Here is a 6,000-nt window from a genome sequence, read left to right on the forward strand (position 1 = left end):
ACATAAACCTCCCTCCTGCCCAGACCAATTTTCAGCTTTCAGTGCTCTCACACTTTGAATGACAATTACTCTGTCATGTAATACTGTACCCAAATTAATTTTTTGTCCTTTTTTTCATACAATACAAATAGAGCTTTCTTTTGGTGGTATTTGATCACCTCTGGGTTTTTTATTTTTTGCACTATAAATAAAAAAAGAACGAAAAGTTTGAAAAAAAAAAACAACACATTTTTCTTTGTTTCTGTGTCTTAAATTTTTGCTATTTATTTTTCTTCATAAATTTTGGCCACAATTTATATTGCTACATATCTTTGGTAAAAATAGCCCAAATTAGTGGATATTATTTGGTCTTTGTGAAAGTTAAAGAGTCTACAAGCTGTGGTGCAAATCATAAAAAATTGATCACACCTGATGTACTGGTGGCCTATCTCATTTCATGCGACCCTAACAAGCCAGGAAAGTACAAATACCCCCCCCCCCCCAAATGACCCCTTTTTAACCACTTAAGGACCGCCTAACGCCGATTTACGTCGGCAAAGCGGCACGGGCAGGCAAAATCACGTACATGTACGTGATTTGCCTTCCGCGGGTGGGGGGTCCGATCGGACCCCCCCCGGTGCCCGAGGCGGTCCCGTTCTGTTCCCCGGCGATCCGAGATGAGGGGGAGGCCATCCGTTCGTGGCCCCCCCCTCGCGATCGCCGCCGGCCAATGGGAACATTCCTTTGCTGCTGTATGCTAAACAGCAGCAAAGGAAATGATGTCATCTCCCCTCGGCTCGGTATTCCGTTCCAGCGCCGAGGGGAGAAGACATCAATGTAAGTGCACAACACACTACACACACAGTAGAACATGCCAGGCACACAACACCCCGATCCCCCCCCCGATCGCCCCCCGATCCCCCCCCAATCACCCCCCCCCCCCCCGTCACAAACTGACACCAGCAGGTTTTTTTTTTTTTTTTTTTTCTCATTACTGCATTGGTGTCAGTTTGTGACAGTTACAGTGTTGGGACAGTTAGTATTACCCCCCTTTAGGTCTAGGGTACCCCCCTAATAAAGTTTTAACCCCTTGATCACCCCCTGTCACCAGTGTTGCTAAGCGATCATTTTTCTGATCGCTGTATTAGTGTCGCTGGTGACGCTAGTTAGTGAGGTAAATATTTAGGTTCGCCGTCAGCGTTTTATAGTGTCAGGGACCCCCATATACTATCTAATAAATGTTTTAACCCCTTGATTGCCCCCTAGTTAACCCTTTCACCACTGATCACCGTATAAACGTTACGGTTGACGCTGGTTAGTTCGTTTATTTTTTATAGTGTCAGGGCACCCGCCGTTTATTACCGAATAAAGGTTTAGCCCCCTGATCGCCCGGCGGTGATATGCGTCGCCCCAGGCAGCGTCAGATTAGCGCCAGTACCGCTAACACCCACGCACGCACCGTACACCTCCCTTAGTGGTATAGTATCTGATCGGATCAATATCTGATCCGATCAGATCTATACTAGCGTCCCCAGCAGTTTAGGGTTCCCAAAAACGCAGTGTTAGCGGGATCAGCCCAGATACCTGCTAGCACCTGCGTTTTGCCCCTCCGCCCGGCCCGGCCCACCCAAGTGCAGTATCGATCGATCACTGTCCCTTACAAAACACTAAACGCATAACTGCAGCGTTCGCAGAGTCAGGCCTGATCCCTGCGATCGCTAACAGTTTTTTTGGTAGCGTTTTGGTGAACTGGCAAGCACCAGCCCCAGGCAGCGTCAGGTTAGCGCCAGTACCGCTAACACCCACGCATGCAGCATACACCTCCCTTAGTGGTATAGTATCTGAACGGATCAATATCTGATCCGATCAGATCTATACTAGCGTCCCCAGCAGTTTAGGGTTCCCAAAAACGCAGTGTTAGCGGGATCAGCCCAGATACCTGCTAGCACCTGCGTTTTGCCCCTCCGCCCGGCCCAGCCCAGCCCACCCAAGTGCAGTATCGATCGATCACTGACACTTACAAAACACTAAACGCATAACTGCAGCGTTTGCAGAGTCAGGCCTTGATCCCTGCGATCGCTAACAGTTTTTTTGGTAGCGTTTTGGTGAACTGGCAAGCACCAGCGGCCTAGTACACCCCGGTCGTAGTCAAACCAGCACTGCAGTAACACTTGGTGACATGGCGAGTCCCATAAGTGCAGTTCAAGCTGGTGAGGTGACAAGCACAAGTAGTGTCCCGCTGCCACCAAAAAGACAAACACAGGCCCGTCGTGCCCATAGTGCCCTTCCTGCTGCATTCGCCAATCCTAATTGGGAACCCACCGCTTCTGCAGCGCCCGTACTTCCCCCATTCACATCCCCAATCAAATGCAGTCGGCTGCATGAGAGGCATTTTCTTTATGTCCTCCCGAGTACCCCTACCCAACGAACCCCCAAAAAAGATGTTGTGTCTGCAGGAAGCGCGGATATAGGCGTGACACCCGCTATTATTGTCCCTCCTGTCCTGACAATCCTGGTCTTTGCATTGGTGAATGTTTTGAACGCTACCATGCACTAGTTGAGTATTAGCGTAGGGTACAGCATTGCACAGACTAGGCACACTTTCACAGGGTCTCCCAAGATGCCATCGCATTTTGTGAGACCCGAACCTGGAACCGGTTACAGTTACAAAAGTTAGTTACAAAAAAAGTGTCAAAAAAAAAATATATATATAAAATAAAAAAAAAATAGTTGTCGTTTTATTGTTCTCTCTCTCTCTATTCTCTCTATTGTTCTGCTCTTTTTTACTGTATTCTATTCTGCAATGTTTTATTGTTATTATGTTTTATCATGTTTGCTTTACAGGTATGCAATTTTTTATACTTTACCGTTTACTGTGCTTTATTGTTAACCATTTTTTTGTCTTCAGGTACGCCATTCACGACTTTGAGTGGTTATACCAGAATGATGCCTGCAGATTTAGGTATCATCTTGGTATCATTCTTTTCAGCCAGCGGTCGGCTTTCATGTAAAAGCAATCCTAGCGGCTAATTAGCCTCTAGACTGCTTTTACAAGCCGTGGGAGGGAATGCCCCCCCCCCCACCGTCTTCCGTGTTTTTCTCTGGCTCTCCTGTCTCAACAGGGAACCTGAGAATGCAGCCGGTGATTCAGCCAGCTGACCATAGAGCTGATCAGAGACCAGAGTGGCTCCAAACATCTCTATGGCCTAAGAAACCGGAAGCTACGAGCATTTTATGACTTAGATTTCGCCGGATGTAAATAGCGCCATTGGGAAATTGGGGAAGCATTTTATCACACCGATCTTGGTGTGGTCAGATGCTTTGAGGGCAGAGGAGAGATCTAGGGTCTAATAGACCCCAATTTTTTCAAAAAAGAGTACCTGTCACTACCTATTGCTATCATAGGGGATATTTACATTCCCCGAGATAACAATAAAAATGATTAAAAAAAAAAAATTTGAAAGGAACAGTTTAAAAATAAGATAAAAAAAGCAGAAAAATAATAAAGAAAAAAAAAAAAAAAAAAGCACCCCTGTCGCCCCCTGCTCTCGCGCTAAGACGAACGCAATCGGCGGTCTGTCGTCAAACGTAAACAGCAATTGCACCATGCATGTGAGGTATCACCGCGAAGGTCAGATCGAGGGCAGTAATTTTTGCAGTAGACCTCCTCTGTAGATCTAAAGTGGTAACCTGTAAAGGCTTTTAAAAATGTATTTATTTTGTTGCCACTGCACGTTTGTGCGCAATTTTAAAGCATGTCATGTTTGGTATCCATGTACTCGGCCTAAGATCATCTTTTTTATTTCATCAAACATTTGGGCAATATAGTGTGTTTTAGTGCATTAAAATTTAAAAAAGTGTGTTTTTTCCCCAAAAAATGCGTTTGAAAAATCGCTGCGCAAATACTGTGTGAAAAAAAAAAAATGAAACACCCACCATTTTAATCTGTAGGGCATTTGCTTTAAAAAAAATATATAATGTTTGGGGGTTCAAAGTAATTTTTTTGCAAAAAAAAAATAACTTTTTCATGTAAACAATAAGTGTCAGAAAGGGCTTTGTCTTCAAGTGGTTAGAAGAGTGGGTGATGTGTGACATAAGCTTCTAAATGTTGTGCATAAAATGCCAGGACAGTTCAAAACCCCCCCAAATGACCCCATTTTGGAAAGTAGACACCCCAAGCTATTTGCTGAGAGGCATGTCGAGTCCATGGAATATTTTATATTGCGACACAAGTTGCGGGAAAGAGACATATTTTTTTTTTTTTTTTTTTTTTTTTGCACAAAGTTGTCACTAAATGATATATTGCTCAAACATGCCATGGGAATATGTGAAATTACACCCCAAAATACATTCTGCTGCTTCTCCTGAGTACGGGGATACCACATGTGTGAGACTTTTTGGGAGCCTAGCCACGTACGGGACCCCGAAAACCAAGCACCGCCTTCAGGCTTTCTAAGGGCGTGAATTTTTGATTTCACTCTTCACTGCCTATCACAGTTTCGGAGGCCATGGAAAGCCCAGGTGGCACAAAACCCCCCCCCCAAATGACCCCATTTTGGAAAGTAGACACCCCAAGCTATTTGCTGAGAGGTATAGTGAGTATTTTGCAGACCTCACTTTTTGTCACAAAGTTTTGAAAATTGAAAAAAGAAAAAAAAAAAAGTTTTCTGGTCTTTCTTCATTTTCAAAAACAAATGAGAGCTGCAAAATACTCACCATGCCTCTCAGCAAATAGCTTGGGGTGTCTACTTTCCAAAATGGGGTCATTTGGGGGGGTTTTGTGCCACCTGGGCATTCCATGGCCTCCGAAACTGTGATAGGCAGTGAAGAGTGAAATCAAAAATTTTCACCCTTAGAAATCCTGAAGGCAGTGATTGGATTTTGGGGCCCCGTACGCGGCTAGGCTCCCAAAAAGTCCCACACATGTGGTATCCCCATACTCAGGAGAAGCAGCTAAATGTATTTTGGGGTGCAATTCCACATATGCCCATGGCCTGTGTGAGCAATATATCATTTAGTGACAACTTTATGCAAAAAAAAAAAAAAAAAAAAAAAAAAAGTGTCACTTTCCCACAACTTGTGTCAAAATATAAAATATTCCATGGACTCAATATGCCTCTCAGCAAATAGCTTGGGGTGTCTACTTTCCAAAATGGGGTCATTTTGGGGGGTTTTGTGCCACCTGGGCATTCCATGGCCTCCGAAACTGATAGGTAGTGAGGAGTAAAATCAAAAATTTACACCCTTAGAAATCCTGAAGGTGGTGATTGGTTTTCGGGGCCCCGTACGCGGCTAGGCTCCCAAAAAGTCCCACACATGTGGTATCCCCATACTCAGGAGAAGCAGCTGAATGTATTTTGGGGTGCAATTCCACATAGGCCCATGGCCTGTGTGAGCAATATATCATTTAGTGACAACTTTTTGTAAATATTTTTTTTTTTTTTGTCATTATTCAATCACTTGGGACAAAAAAAATAAATATTCAATGGGTTCAACATGCCTCTCAGCAATTTCCTTGGGGTGTCTACTTTCCAAAATGGGGTCACTTGGGGGGGTTTTGTACTGCCCTGCCATTTTAGCACCTCAAGAAATGACATAGGCAGTCATAAACTAAAAGCTGTGTAAATTACAGAAAATGTACCCTAGTTTGTAGACGCTATAACTTTTGCGTAAACCAATAAATATACGCTTATTGACATTTTTTTTACCAAAGACATGTGGCCGAATACATTTTGGCCTAAATGTATGACTAAAATTTAGTTTATTGGATTTTTTTTATAAGTAGAAAATATCATTTTTTTTCAAAATTTTCGGTCTTTTTCCGTTTATAGCGCAAAAAATAAAAACCGCAGAGGTGATCAAATACCATCAAAAGAAAGCTCTATTTGTGGGAAGAAAAGGACGCAAATTTCGTTTGGGTACAGCATTGCATGACCGCGCAATTAGCAGTTAAAGCGACGCAGTGCCAAATTGGAAAAAGACCTCTGGTCCTTAGGCAGCATAATGGTCCGGGGCTCAAGT

The 6,000-nt window shown here is 43.7% G+C and overlaps 1 protein-coding gene across 3 annotated transcripts in view; it reads right to left on the reverse strand.

Moving 5' to 3' along the window:
• Positions 1-6,000, reverse strand: part of LOC141144893 (enoyl-CoA delta isomerase 2-like) — a 101,740-nt gene that overhangs the window by 48,441 nt on the left and 47,299 nt on the right. The window lies entirely within an intron of this gene.

The sequence above is a fragment of the Aquarana catesbeiana genome, linkage group LG05 (assembly GCF_042186555.1).
Source record: "Aquarana catesbeiana isolate 2022-GZ linkage group LG05, ASM4218655v1, whole genome shotgun sequence".
Classification (NCBI taxonomy): Eukaryota; Metazoa; Chordata; class Amphibia; order Anura; family Ranidae; genus Aquarana; species Aquarana catesbeiana.